General features: G+C 35.8%; 1 protein-coding gene across 1 annotated transcript in view; it reads left to right on the plus strand.

Moving 5' to 3' along the window:
• Positions 1 to 398: 398 nt before the first annotated feature.
• LOC124353579 (low-density lipoprotein receptor-related protein 2) overlaps positions 399 to 16594 on the plus strand; it is a 509397-nt gene continuing 493201 nt past the window's right edge. The window contains exon 1 of the mRNA XM_046803481.1: positions 399 to 660. The gene's annotated coding sequence lies outside the window, so the exon portion shown is untranslated. The remainder of the gene's footprint in view (positions 661 to 16594) is intronic.

Here is a 16594-nt window from a genome sequence, read left to right on the forward strand (position 1 = left end):
CCACCCTGGTAATCGAAATAGTATCTAGCTCAGACCAGTTCAACACTTCTTGTAAATCTATAATACAGTCGTAACTACCAATATTGCGCAATTCAATGGCTTTATTAAATTAGTATTTTAGTGTATTCCGTCTTTCCAATACCTGCACAATCTTCTCAAACGTTAAAAAAGTCGACTTTGTGAGTACTCCGATAATCGAAAGAATTGATGGCAAGTGCAGGTATTATGATCCAGAGACGGTGTTGAGGTCGGTGAGGCAGTGGACAGAGTGAGAGAGCGAAGCGAGCCCGAAGAGCGCCAACGTGGAAGGAAGGACGGTCGACCTGCAAACCTGTTGAGTGTCGAGGTGGAGGGGAGAAGGGATGGGGAGCGCAGGAGGTGTACAGGGAGGGGCGGAAGTGGTCCGCCAGTGCGCGTCGAACCTTCCTTGCTGACGTACCTTGTGCCGCTTTCTCTGGAAAAGATAACGGAATCCCTGACGACCGTATTTCCAACTCTATGATGTTCCAACTCGCGTTGTAATGTGCAGTGTCATGTACTAGTTGTGTGTGTGTCAAGTTTCTTGTGGAAGGTCCTGGAGGAAGATGGCTGGACAGGAATGGATCCTGGTGGCAGCTCTGACCTTAGGCATCTCTGGAGTTGCCTTCTCCAGAAATACAGGTAGGTCCTGTAACATCACTTAGCTCTAAATTATCTTCTCAGGTTGGAAATCTCGTAAAGATACCCAACAGTTTCTTTTTGGCCCCGGTCCTTTCTGAGTTTCCACGTGTCCTTGAAGATTTCCAAAAAGCAAACAGAAGTGAAAACTATGCTCGGTTTGTGGTCTAAGCAGCTATTTGTAGCCAGTCTAGGAGAAGTGCATGAATTGACAGTCAAGTACTAAGTAGGTCTAAGTTTTTAGCGCCAGACAGGTGTTCTTTCGTTTGTGCCGAGTTTCTCTACGGTTATCGCGCGATTAGAGAGTCAGCGTCCTATAAACACTTTTGTAGGTTATCTTCTGTTTTGTGCTCTTGTTGACTGTAACAAAATACACGTATTACTTTGTTATGTCTCGTTACGTAATGTAATTATTGTGCAATGTTTTGGTACTTCGTAATGAACTATTGTAACTATGTACGAACCTACTGAGAAATAATGTGATATTGAAGGAGAATGATTAGTTTGTAATCTTTGATCTGCACGAAAATATGCAAACGTTTAGAGGTTATAACGTTGAATGAACCGTCATCATAGCTTGGATTCTCTAGCTACGGGTATGTTTATCACAATAATTGTTTCAACATATTAATCTACATACCGTACAGTGTTATATACTGTTATTCTACTTGGAAATATCTTAAACTGACCTCGGATATAGACCAACATCTCTTAGCATTTTAAATGTAAAGTATCGTATAATAAAATTTACATTTTGTAGAATTACATTTTGTTATTCCCTTTTAAAATACGATTTTGTGCAGTTATTTATTACATAATTTCTTTTCATGGCTTATAATGCCATATTCAATTTAATTTAATCGTAGATTGTAAGTTAGCGGCCGAGTATTATCCTCATGTACTGGCATATTAAATTAGGTCTCTATGCTTTTTGTAATTTACCAAACCATATATTTCACTAAAACACAATATTAAAACTTGCCACGTTTAACTCAGACTGCAGTCTGTTTGTTTGACAATAAATGGAATTGCCTTCTTTACAAGAACTTGAAAATAATATCAAGACTTCCTTCATTGTATAACTGGTTGTTAAATGTTCTAAAGTCCAATGTACTATACATTTAGAAAGTAAAAGTTGAATCATCAAAATTTTCACGTCGTAATTGAAGAATATTTTTATGTCCAATAACAAACCAAAGCTATTTTAAGAAGTCATTAGTCGTGTTGACCAAATTAAAATCTACTTTCATAACTTTTAATCTTTATTTTCCTTGTTTCGGTTCCTAAAAGGGGTATCATTCTGAAATAGCTCACCCATAGAATTATTTTGTACTCAGTTGATTTGTACGGATTCACGAAATACTCGACCACAAAGTAACTTTACTCCCTTCAAGTCTTTACGCCTTGAGTAGAACGTAAATTAAGATTTGTATTTATTTCTTAATCAACATAAAAATGTAATTTTTATAGTATTTGTTTTATTTTAAACGTATTTACCAGCATTATACTTACAAACACATAGAATTATAGTATCTTAAAAATTTTATTCAGATTTGCTTCCACATATTAAGAAAGCTTTGTCATAACCTCAAAAACTTACTTTATTTCATAAAAACGAACTTCACTACTAGACTATATTGTATGAGAACAGAAATTACCGCGATTTTTTTTCTACAAATGAAATAAAAACTAATTGAATTATTTGTGGAATACAGATGTCATATGAGTGCATAACTGTTCAAATATGTGTGTGCAACTGAGTTCGATATTAATTATATTTAGTCAGGTGCGAAATCAAGTCATCGTGTCAACAGCGCGGGGTAGGTCAGTAATTCATCACAAGCCGTGTCGTAGTCAGTTATGAAGAATTTCCATTCGCTGAATATAGAGGCGGAAATGTTTTCCTCGGACGCGGAGAAACCCTTTTAAAATTATTAATCCCGACGTTTTCCTCCCGACCCCGACTTGAACACATTAGCGTAATGTGACGTGGCGGTCGCAGGCCTAATGCTTGTTACTCTGGGACCCGCACGACATCTTGGGAAATCTGAAACCGCGCTTCACTTTCCGAGCTGTCTTCACGTTTATGTATCTCTGCTGCAGTCAGACGCACAAGTGTGAGTTTTACACTTTCTTCTGAGTGTGGCAATCATTTTCTCTTATATTTTCAACTTCCCTTTTTTGGGGTATACATAGGCTAATAATACCATTGTTATGTGTTACAAAAGATCAAACACAACGTTTCGAGGATTGGAATTATTCTCTTCATCAGGTGGGGGAGGTATTAATACATACAGAATATATACATACAAAAATAACAAAAAAAGATGAGACGAAGGGAAAGAAAAGGGTTCAAACATACCAAAATCTACCGAGTTTTACAATCATGTTTGTTTTATATTTTTAACGTAAATTTTATTGGGGTATACACAACAACACAGTTTATTTCTTTGTTTAATGATTGTTGCTGACGACGAAAAGTATGAAAGGATAACAGGATTACGGACATTTACCATCGTTATATGTTACACAAGTAAAACACGAAGTTTGGTTGGGGAGGTATTAATACGTACAAATATAATTATCAGAAAAAAGGAAAGAAGGGAAAGGCAATGGTTTAAACATGGTACCCAAAAGCTACTGAGTGTGACAAACATGTTTCTGTTATATTTTCCAACGTCCATTTTATTGGGGTATACATAACAATTTATTTATTTGTTTATAGTTTGTTATTGACGATGGAAAGGTTAGAAAGGATTTCGGACATTTACCATCCTTATATGTTACAAAAGGTAAAACACAACGTTTCGAGGATTAGAATCTATCCCCTTCGTCAGGTGGGGGCGGTATTAATAAAAAAAATAAAGAACAGAAAGAAGAAAAGAAGGGAAAGAAAAGAGTTCAAACATTCCTAAAAGCTGCTTGAAGTCCAGGCTTTGTCACTGCACAGGATGAAAGTCCCGAGCGCAATTCAGGAGTGCGTGAATCACAATGACATATCACACCAGCACAGGCTACAGTGGGATACTAAAGAGAATGTCAATGTCTTGATCTAGATGACACTAGGCGGTCCCGATGAAAGAGCGGTGTTGTATTTAGTCGAAGGACCATCGGGTAAATTAATAATTCTGTTTATTTATGTCGGGGGAACAGTCAAAGGGGTATAAAAGAAGTTATAGTGCATGCGAGTTTCATCTGTAACCAAAAGCATCCTCTTCTCTATAATTGCAGAAATCTGGGCAATACACAGGCCCGCCATATAAAGAAAGCTTCATGATGCAGTATTATGAAACGCAGTTGACCTAGTCGATTACTGCGATAACCTAAGCCAACAGGGTCATAAATCTCTTAATCATCCAAATAAATGTCCCTCGACATAACAGTAACTAATGCATATGCTATTAATATATATCTTATGGATGTCGCTTTTTGAGAAATCTATTTCTATTTTTGCGTTCAATAAAAAAGGCCTCAATATTTCCATCAGTACAATACAATAAACAAAGACAGTTGCATAATTCCTAAACGAAGACTAAAGCTCTTTCAATAACCATCACTCTATTTTGGACAAAACAATATTTAATTTCTTGTCAGAATCCATCAAGAACTGCACTGACAACCGTTCTTTCAAATCCATATTCGAATCTTTTCTTATAAATAAATGGGAACATTTATAACTTACCAGAATATTTAAATTGATGTTCATAAGTGTAATAGTTGTGTTAACAGTAGTTTAAGAATTAGTATTATTATACGCAATCTATACGCAGGGCCGTACTCAGGCTTGGCGGGCCCCGGGATAGATATTCGGCAGAGCCCCTTCATGTCCCGCCACCGCGCCAATCCATTCGGAGAGACGTGTGGTGAGGCTCAGCCCGAATTGTGGGGCCAAGGGCCCCAGTAAAATTGTCCGAAAAACCGGTCTGAGTACGGGCCTTGTTATAAATTATGAGTATGTTCGAAATATTGTAATGTATCAATGGACACTAAAATATTCTATTCCAATCTTTATATTCGTTTGAATATTTCTGAAAAATGAACTTAATTTTACGAACACAATACATTTAATAATTAGATGATATTTGTCAGTGGTGTGCATGGTACATAATGAATTAGTTATGTATTGCCCCTGTACTAGCAAACAAAGTTACTGTTCACAAAATCTTTGTTTATGTAGGTCGAAAATATTTTAATAGTTTACCATATAATATCAAATTATGTCCTAATTAAAGAATCTTAAAGCACTATTAAAGGCTATAGTGACTTTAAAGTTTTTAATCAATGTACTAATGTAAAAATATAGTAGTATATAAAACCAAATGTAAATATGGTAATTTAGATAAGTGATGGTTTAAGTTATTTTCGAAAACTTTTGTACTCGTACTTATGGTTATAAAATAGACTAAAACCCCAAATTAGGTAGTTTATTTAGAAATTTTGTTTTAAGTGATAATTGCCTGCTCTTGTCAAAAGACAATCACAAGATTGACATACTGTTAGTGTATTGTGATAACAGAGGAACACAGACGGCACGGAGTGAAGTGCTGCTCTTATCAATGGACAATCACAAGATTGACATACTGTTAGTGTATTGTGATAACAGAGGAACACAGACGGCACGGAGTGAAGTGCTGCTCTTATCAAAGGACAATCACAAGATTGACATACTGTTAGTGTATTGTGATAACAGAGGAACACAGACGGCACGGAGTGAAGTGCTGCTCTTATCAAAAGGACAATCACAAGATTACATTGACATACTGTTAGTGTATTGTGATAACAGAGGAACACAGACGGCACGGAGTGAAGTGCTGCTCTTATCAATGGACAATCACAAGATTGACATACTGTTAGTGTATTGTGATAACAGAGGAACACAGACGGCACGGAGTGAAGTGCTGCTCTTATCAAAGGACAATCACAAGATTGACATACTGTTAGTGTATTGTGATAACAGAGGACCACAGGCGGCACGGAGTGAAGTGCTGCTCTTATCAAAGGAAAATCACAAGATTGACATACTGTTAGTGTATTGTGATAACAGAGAGGAAACACAGACGGCACGGAGTGAAGTGCTGCTCTTATCAAAGGACAATCACAAGATTGACATACTCTTAGTGTATTGTGATAACAGATGAACACGTACGGCACGGAGTGAAGTGCTGCTCTTATCAATGGACAATCACAAGATTGACATACTCTTAGTGTATTGTGATAACAGAGGAACACAGACGGCACGGAGTGAAGTGCTGCTCTTATCAAAGGACAATCACAAGATTGACATACTGTTAGTGTATTGTGATAACAGAGGAACACAGGCGGCATGGAGTGAAGTGCTGCTCTTATCAAAGGACAATCACAAGCTGGACTAACTTTACTTTATTTTCGTGTTTTTATTTCTGTAGCCCCACCACGCTATTTGAAACTGGCGGTGTAAATTCCATTTTTGTAATTTGTAATTTGCACTTGTAATTTTGATGAAATAAATCATTGTTTATCATTATTCATTATTCGTTCATTATATTGGCGAGCGGTTGAATGAGAAAACGTAAGTATTGTTCTTACTGTATTGATCGATAGTACTTCCCTGTCACCAACCTCAAACACAGTTCATGTACATCCAGGGCACTCAGGACCGGAAATATCGTCCGTCAGAAATATTGTCTTTCAGAAATATCTGTCTAACAGTGCAAGGGTGACCAGGAAATTGCCGTCCTCGCAAAGACAATCCCCATTGCACACCCAAGTACCACAGAGAGGTTTAATTTAGCGGTCCTACTGTACTGAACTTCTCCTTTAGAACAAACCTAGTATCGTTTGTATCCATCCTCATTAAATTTATATTATCAAGAGCATATGGTAAATGAAATAAGTAGTCCACACCTTTATGAAATTAAAAACAATTTCAGAAAATATCATTGTGGTGTACTAATATACAAACTTACTATGGGTTCGACAGTTAATTACTCATGTCAAAGTGAAACTTTTTTTATTATTTTAAAACTGAATCATTTGAACATTTTTTAATGTATTTTATAATTATATTATATCTTTACCTATTACACTTTAGCAACTTTCTATGGGCTCGACAAATAATTACGAATGGTAAAAAAACGAGTATACTCCTCAAAAATTAGTACGCACGATAAGCAGGATTTTTAAAATTCCTGAGCCCTAAATAAAATTAGTTTAAATATGAGTATATGCACATTTTATAGTTGACCATGAAAAATGAGTGGACAGAGTGAAATGTTTTTATATATTAATAACTAAATTGTCCTTTGGGTAATAAATTATCTTAAATTATATTTAGTAACAATATAATCTTACTGTACTGAGGAGGTAAATTTTTTTTATTATAAAACCGGACAATTAATTACTCATGGCAAAGTGAACTTTTATATTTTTAAACTGAATGATTTGAACATTTTTTAATTGTATTTTATAATTATATTATATCTTTACCTGTCATTTTACCAACTTGCTATGGGCTCGACAAATATTTCCTAATGGCAAAGTGATCTTTTTATCATAAAACTGAATCATTTAAAAACTTAATAGTATTTTATAATTATATTGTATCCTTACGTCATTTTACCAACTTTCTATGGGTTTGACAATCAATTACTCATGGTAAAGTGAACTATCTTTTTATTTTAACTGAATCATTTCAAAACTTTTTATTCTATTTTATAAGTATATTAGATCCTCCTCACATGTCACTGAGAATATATGTTTTGTAAAGCTACAGGCTATATTGTACAAATGTCTCCCATATGTTTTATGTTAGAATACTTGTAATATTATTACTTCGGAAAGCGGGTCTGCTTTGAATTACAGTGTTTATAGACAAATACATACAGTAGGCTATATTAAACTGAAAAAAAAAAACAAAAAAAAAAAAAAAAACAAATAAAAACATTACCATGTATTGGTGTTAGGACAAACAGTATAGCAGTAATGTACGTCCGCCGCAGAGTATTTATTATTATCATATTTTAATGACATACACTTGCAGTAATTATGCCGTAATTACGTTAAAGATATTCTGTACTAAATTATAAAAAATACATAAATAAAAACGATGTGTAATATTTTAATTCAAAAGCATACAGTCAATAACCAATTAATCGGTCAAGAATTCACTTAATCGGATTGCATGAGAGCAGTAATCGAGACGCATTCATTCGGTTATTTACAACTCGTATATAACATTACAGGTATCCAATTTTTTGTTACCATATATCTGTTATTTATCTTGGCAATATTTTTTCTTATTGGTTTTTGCGGAACTTTTCTTTTAACATATTTATAACGCCGCCATTTAGAAACTATTAACGTTACTTCTATGAACGCCAAATTCAACAAGATGGATATTGCTTTTAAACCGACGATAAATCGGTACCCGAACTTTAAGTGGTTTATTCAGTGGTTTATAAATTTATTCTTGTGACATAGTTCTTGTAGTTTTAATTCATCGTTTTAATTCCTCCCGATTAAATCCTTTCTATCAACGAATAAATCATAAAGAACATATTTTAAATTGCTTTTCTTCAAAAGAACAACTCAATAAAGTCTGTTCTCTTGTCTCTATAAACCATTTTAGACTTTCTGTAAAGTTAAATGTTTTTTTATTGAGTTGAAATATCTTCTGAATTTGTCACAATTGTTCTGGATTTGAAATAGCGTTAAAGTTATCCGCAACATTATTAGTTTTGAGTAAAAAATTGTCACTAAGAAGTGAATTTCCAATAATGTTTAAAAACTCATCTAAATATGCTCAATAAAAGATATACAGTTTTTAGTAATTTGTGTTCTTTACTAACATGCAAGAGACAGCATACGTGGTGTGGTTTGAGTGTTTTAATCCAGTGAATAAATCACCTTATGAACTTTTGTTAACTCGTATTGTTTTTGAAAATATCAGTTTTATGTTTTAGTTCATTGTAAGAATAATGTGATCTAATTTCTCCTTGCCAGGTAGCAAGGGCGTAGCCAGCGAGGGTGTTCTAGGGGGACCGGCCACCCCCAAATTTTTATTTTCTTCAATTACTTCTTTAGTAAACGATTATTATTATTTATATAATTCAGTATCACTGAGATGTATTGCTGCTCGTTCTCAACAAAGAAACTGGTCAAGAACGTTTTAGCAAACAAAATGGAGTCTCACTCTCTGCCGGAAAAATATTAGTTGTCTGAACCCCCCCCCCCCCACAATTTTTTCCCCGGCGTCGTTCTTGCCAGGTAGTATGCACAATTATTTAATACTGTACCATATTTAGTTTGAAATATGTAACACAATGTAAAAGATTGAAGTAAACTAACAGGTAACAGATGTACAGTGAGTGTAGCTATACTGATGTAAGATACACGTTATTAGGTCGCATACTCGCTAGCAGCTACCAGCGCTGGTACAGAACGACCGGTTACATAACTCCCTTTATTATGATCGGTGGTACTTGCAAGGTTTCAATTTCCCGCCCGTTTCCCCTGACAACCGTATTTAGTACCAGATCACTGTCGCGTGATCTCGACCCAACTCCTCTGATGATATTGGGATGTAACTAATGAATCTATCCTGCGAGTTACAATAACTTGACATGAACGTTGAGTTTAGCTCCAGTTCACCTTCCTCTCACTGCAGCGTCCGGAGTCTTGACTCTTGGAATCTGGAGTCATGTACGTCTGAAGAGATGAGAAAAATTCGGTAACAAAGATGCTCAAATGAACTTGTTACATCTTTTCGACATCAGACTAAGATAGACTACAAAATATAGTGTAATCTAGGAGAAGAGGTATTCTTATTGTCTCATCAGGTGCACAAATGAGAATTCCTTCAACTATATTTTTAAACAGTAATCCTATGGGTTTCGGACATTGTAACGACACTTAGTGGGAGTGCCTCGATCTTAGCTTCTGTAATAGCTAACTAATTATTCTCAATTTAGATAACATCTCATATGCATTTGGATGCATTCTAGTATTACTTATTTACAGTACTGTATGTACCTTTAAAATTACGTCAAAACTCAGTAGACGAAAGTATCTGATATCAGAATACCACTTTTCATAACGTGTAAATGTCCTATGTATTTGTGAAAGGCATTTCAAACAGCAACTCTTCATATTTTCTGTTTACTAAAGCGACAGTGGTTTAAGGAATTCCGAAGATTGGTGAGAATACATCAAAGAAGGCGAAGGATGTTTTGTCACCTGGAAAGGGGGCCACTGTCTTTTAGGATTCCCAGGGTATAATCCTGATAGATTATTTGGAAAAAGGCAGATCCATAAATGGGCCCTCATAACTTATTGAAAAACGTCCAAGATTGGCAAGCAAGAAGGTGATGTTTCGCCAGGACACAACTCCTGCTCCAGCCCACACAGCAGCTATCGCAATGGCAAAAGTGCTCGACTGGGGATTCGAATTGGTTCCTCACCCACCCTATTCACCAGATTCACCGATTTCTTCTTATTTTCAAACTTAAAAATTTGGCTTGGCGGGAAAAAATTTTTATCGACTAAGGAAATGTGCACCGCTGTGACAGAATATTTTGCTGAGTTTGACAAAGCCTGATTTACTGATTGGTTGAACGAATTGGGAACTCGCTGAAGTGTATAGCCTTGTAAGGAGACTATGTCGAGAAATAAAGTGGGTTTACCTTTAAAAAATATTTTTGCCAGTCTTATCAAAACAACCTAGTATTGGCTGGGGAAACTTTACGCGGTCAAATTTCCGGCTCATGTCCCGGCTTCCGGAACTTGACATGGTGACGAAAAGGAGGAGGCGAGAGAAACAAATGAAGGGGACGCGGAGGAGAACCCCGAGGGACGCATGAAAAGAACAAGCGACCTACAGGGGACCTACAAACTTCCGTCTTATTCCGCCGGTCTATTTCTCTTTATTTTCATTTCCCCCGGGCCAGTTTGCTTGAATAACAAATCAAATCCTAAACGCGTCTGTTTTCTTCGCGGAATTCTGTGTTGAGGACGGTCCCAACGGTTGTCGAACAGACGTTTTACTCTGTCGTTAAAACAAATCAGACGTAATGCATTTACAGAGTGCTGCTGCGCTTCATGTCATAGTGTTATCTTCTTATAAAACTAATTATTGGAGAAACTGTCAGCAGTTTCTTCTCAGGTAAATGTAATCTACTTTATTAGATTCTTAAATGTTTTATTAGTTCACGGTAATCAAGCAATGTTATAAAACGTTCACTACATAGAGTTTCGGTTATTTCCCATGGTTCGTTATATGTTGCAAAATTTGTAACACTGCGTTTCCATGATTGAAACCTATCCTCTGTGTGAGGTGTGATGACAATTTGTCTGTAGTCTTACTCATCATATAACGATGGCAAGTGCCAGAAATTCAATTATTCTCTCAAACCTTCCTTCTTCAGCTTAAAACTTTAAAACAAAAAGGAATGTAATAATAATTGTATTAGTTCAATCAAATGAAATGGCAAATAGTTTATAGAGCATCTTAAGGTGGTGCAATCAATTTTGGATTCAGTTTAAAAAATATTGTATTGTCATAATCTTTCAAGGTACCCTTCTTGAATGTAGAGAAAGAACAATACATTTTTTGGATCACGTCACGAGAATTTACAGACATCTGAAGTAGTCATTTTGGGCTATTTTATAATCAGGCACAATTGAAAATTGCTGATGATAAAGGTTTTCACAGTAATTTTTACAGTAAGTATGTGACGTATGGCTTGAGGGATTAACATAATTTTTATTTTGAAAAATACGAGTCAATGTTTTCCACCATGTATAAAATTTTATAGAAAAAGTATTAATTATATATTTTTTGGAATTAAAAATATGTTACTCTCTTTTAAAGAATGATATCTAAAATTTGGTGTTATTTAATTTTAAAAAAATCGTACTCATATAGAATCTGTGTTGATTTTTAAAAAGATTCCTAGCGCTTTCGTATTATTTTGGCACAATGTCTATATTGTTGAAATGGCGATAGAAGAATGAATGAGTCGTATTCGATAAAGATCTACAAACAATTACTTATAACTGATAAAAATATACTTTATATTTGTTCCTTTCTTAACCGCCTCTTAGCAAGTTACAGTCCAGAAGGGTGAAGAGGACTTATTTATATTTCTAATGTTTAAAATAATCCCACTATTGTGTTTTACACTAGAGCATCTCGCACCAAAACATCCGATGTATCCAGTTGTGTTTCAATTCCCCCTCTACTCCCCACACCCAACACTGTTGCCAGTTTTACGTGTACGAAAGATTACTGATCCGTAATCACACTAGAGCATCTCGCACCAAAACATCCGATGTATCCAGTTGTGTTTCAATTCCCCCTCTACTCCCCACACCCAACACTGTTGCCAGTTTTACGTGTACGAAAGATTACTGATCCGTAATCACACTAGAGCATCTCGCACCAAAACATCCGATGTATCCAGTTGTGTTTCAATTCCCCCTCTACTCCCCACACCCAACACTGTTGCCAGTTTTACGTGTACGAAAGATTACTGATCCGTAATCACACTAGAGCATCTCGCACCAAAACATCCGATGTATCCAGTTGTGTTTCAATTCCCCCTCTACTCCCCACACCCAACACTGTTGCCAGTTTTACGTGTACGAAAGATTACTGATCCGTAATCACACTAGAGCATCTCGCACCAAAACATCCGATGTATCCAGTTGTGTTTCAATTCCCCCTCTACTCCCCACACCCAACACTGTTGCCAGTTTTACGTGTACGAAAGATTACTGATCCGTAATCACACTAGAGCATCTCGCACCAAAACATCCGATGTATCCAGTTGTGTTTCAATTCCCCCTCTACTCCCCACACCCAACACTGTTGCCAGTTTTACGTGTACGAAAGATTACTGATCCGTAATCACACTAGAGCATCTCGCACCAAAACATCCGATGTATCCAGTTGTGTTTCAATTCCCCCTCTACTCCCCACACCCAACACTGTTGCCAGTTTTACGTGTACGAAAGATTACTGATCCGTCTCAACATCAGGGACGGCTGATGGTCAGCAGAGATCTGGCAACACTGCCTTAAATGCCATCGGACTATTTTGGTACTGGCTGCTCTAGTTTGCTATATATCTTTCCCAACCGTGATATGTGACAGTTATTGTTTCTTCAGTGGTAAACCAGAAATACTTTATTATTACATCCGGTTCAAACTGTACGATCACAAAAACTTTTAAAATTTCTATGAAATATAAATTTCTATGATATAATATAAATTTATTTTTTAATTAAAAAACGAGTTAGTGTTCATTTTTTGCTCTCTTTTACATAATTACAGCTCGTAGATGATAAAAAACTATAAAATTTAAAGAAAATTATATATTACTACAAAAAATTGTCACAACACAGGCTGAAAATACTTGTTATATAAGAACGCGTGATCTAATTAAAACGTTTCTACTATTAAGGGGAAACAATAAAAAATGTTTATGCAAATTGCTTTTAATCTCTTCATCTAATCACATCGAGTGTTTGGCGCAGAGCAATAAATCTGTCGAGTGAGTCGGGGCCGGTTACTGATTCACTTCCAGCTAGGCCTGCTGCCGTGCCTGCCTGTCTGCAGTACAGAACGTCGACTGTCTGCAGTACAGAACGTTGACGTTGCAGCATTCCATCAATACCAACAGGGTGGCGCGGTACTACCTCGCTCTGAGTTTGACGTTTAACACGGATTTAATCATAAAGCAAATCTCAGTGATTGAACACTGGTTCAATTACTAATTGGTTCACTTTTCGTTACATGGCAATTATCATCATTAAACCATTGAGATTGTAGGTCATTTAGTAGTGGGGAACAGGTTGTAGCCGTTTACACTCTGTACTATAATGTTGAATTTCATTCCACTTGCCATTACCTATTTTTTGGAATGTGTGTTATGGTTAGATTTCTGAAATATCGATGTTTTTATTTAAACGACAATTAAAACTCAAAATATTTCGTATATTCCACTAGTTAATACGTGGTTTAAAAAATTAAACAATTCTTTAAAATGTCCCTTCATTTTCAAGAATTTTTTACCCATAAAATAATTTTTATCAAAAATATCACGTTTTGTTTCAAATCCAAAGCACTAAATAGCAATTTTAAATTCATATTAACCATTTATAGGTTATTAAATATTTTAAAATTGCTTAAACTACGTATGCATGAAAATTGCATTACAATAATTTTTATTTTACTTTACAATGATAATACTAAGGTGACTATTTTCCAACTAGACTGCAGTTCTCTGACAGTTAGAACACAATGTCTGGTGTGTAGCGGAAGAACCTTGTGAAATGGTTTGTCAAATCTTATTTTTACAAATATACGGGGAGGGAATTTGAATTTTAACTTCCCTGAGTTTTCCCTGTCATGGTAGAGAATTTTAAATATACAGAAAAAAAACAGGTAATCCTGAAGGAGACTCAAAAGAGAAATGGAGTAAATCCAATAACGCCGAGGGCGTCCCGGGGGTTGCCCGGAGAAAAGTGACCAGCAAGGGACGGAGCGCAGTTCATCTGCTGTCTCCTACGCTTCGCTGTTGAATACAACACTTCTCCTGTACTTACAATAAAATAGTTTACTCATAAAACAATTGCTTACTGCTGATTATGACTAAACAAAATAAAATAAAAAAAATCATCTCTCTCATATTCTCAGAGAATATATATGCTACACTTAGTCTATAATCATCAGTATCATCTCAAGTACTTCAATTTTTAAAATGAAAAAAAATCATAGGATGGACAAAGAGTCCAGGTAGCAACAAACACTGAACTGACATTTTTGTTATACTCTCCAAGTGTAATTTTCCTTATTTCAATGATTCTGGTTATGACTATCATATGGTTTCTCTGTTTGCACCCTATTTTATTACAATCTTGGTTTGCAGTTTCACTGTGGAAAATTATCTTTTGTCAACGTAGAGTAAACTTAGAAGCGAGATGTATCGTGATTGGCAGAAGCTCAACCAGTCAGCGATCAACAGTTGATTGGAGTGTGAGTGAGCTGTATCGTGATTGGAAGAAGCTTAATTAGTCAGTGATCAACAGTTGATTAGAGTATGAGCGATCGTATCCTGATTGGCAGAAGCTCAATCAGTCAGCGATCAACTGTTGATTGGATGAGGAGCGAGCTGTATCGTAATTGGCAGAAGCTTAATCAGTCAGGGATCAACAGTTGATTAGAGGAGAAGTAACCTGTATCTTAATAGGTAGAAGCTCAATCAGTCAGCGATCAACAGTTGATTACAGTATGAGCGAGCTGTATCGTGATTAGCAGAAGCTCAACCAGTCAGCGATTAACAGTGGATTGGAGTATGGGCGAGCTGTATATTAATTGGCAGAAGCTCAATCAGTCAGGGATCAACAGTTGATTGGAGGAGAAGTAACCTGTATCTTAATAGGTAGAAGCTCAATCAGTCAGCGATCAACAGTTGATTAGAGTATGAGCGAGCTGTATCGTGATTGGCAGAAGCTCAATCAGTCAGCGATCAACAGTTGATTGGAGGAGAAGTAACCTGTATCTTAATAGGTAGAAGCTCAATCAGTCAGCGATCAACAGTTGATTGGAGGAGAAGTAACTTGTATCTTAATTGGTAGAAGCTCAATCAGTCAGCGATCAACAGTTGATTAGACTATGAGCAAGCTGTATCATGATTGGCAGAAGCTCAATCAGTCAGCGATCAACAGATGATTAGAGTATGAGCGAGCTGTATCGTGATTGGCTGAAGCTCAACCAGTCAGGGATAAACAGTTGATCGGAGTGTGAGTGAGCTGTATCGTGATTGCCAGAATCGCAATTTGTCAGTGATCAACAGTTGATTGGAGTATGAGCGAGCTGTATCGTGATTAGCAGAAGCTCAGTCAGCGATCAAAAGTTGATTGGAAGAAGAGTGAGCTGTATTGTGACTGGCAGAATCTCAATTAGTCAGTGATCAACAGTTGATGGAGTTAAAAACAGTAAAAAAATCTTTCTGGAAATGAAAATGTACAATGTTAAAAAAACTGATTGAAGTGATTTTAGATCTGTATAGCTAACGTGGCTAATGTAAACCCTATCCAAATCATGTATTATAAAAGTAGTTTACTAAATACAATACAGTAGTCCATAATATATTTCATAAGTAACTGCATTATACAATAAAGACACTACTATCGTGTATGGGGTTTATCTTCAATTAAAATAGTAACTTATAACTTACAAAAGTATTGCATACATCAGAAATTGACCAGTGTGTGAGTTTTTCCGTGGTAATGTGCATAAACCGAGGTTATAAAAAGGCATATTCTAGCTCAAAGAGAGGTGTAAAGCACTAACTGATAACCTTTTACTGATAAAATACAGAAAAATGCAAGGGAACATTCTTTTATATTTTTTCTAAAAATTAGAGGGAGCGATTTGATTAACTTAATTCATTATCGGCACAAATTAACTTGTCTATGTAGCTCATCACTTGAGACCATGAATCCGTAATATTTCACAAATAATCATTTTAAATTTTAAAACCCGTTGTTGCTAAACGATATTTAAGACTAAGAACAATCTTGTAGAATCCAGGAAAGTTCCTTCAAATGTCCTTTGCCGCTTCAAAACTGTCTTCTCCAATTGTTTCTCAAGAGTAATTAAGTTGAACTCAAGAACCATTCCAGCACAAAGTATCCACAGTTTGAAGTCCGGTTCGAATATTAAATGCTGTGAACAATAGTGATATACACCTCACTATAATTTATTTAAAATTAATGAAGTACGTGACTTATGCTTGGTTCTGCTAAATCGAACGTTAAATTTAAAAGTTTCATTTTAGTTCAGGTGTAGAGAGAGTATTTCTTTCAATGGATGAAGTGTATGCTGCTAAACATGACATAGAAAACCAGCCAAGTGTTAGACTAGAACATATTTGAAATTTTAAAGTTAAAATAAC

This window comes from Homalodisca vitripennis, chromosome 2, assembly GCF_021130785.1.
Source record: "Homalodisca vitripennis isolate AUS2020 chromosome 2, UT_GWSS_2.1, whole genome shotgun sequence".
Classification (NCBI taxonomy): Eukaryota; Metazoa; Arthropoda; class Insecta; order Hemiptera; family Cicadellidae; genus Homalodisca; species Homalodisca vitripennis.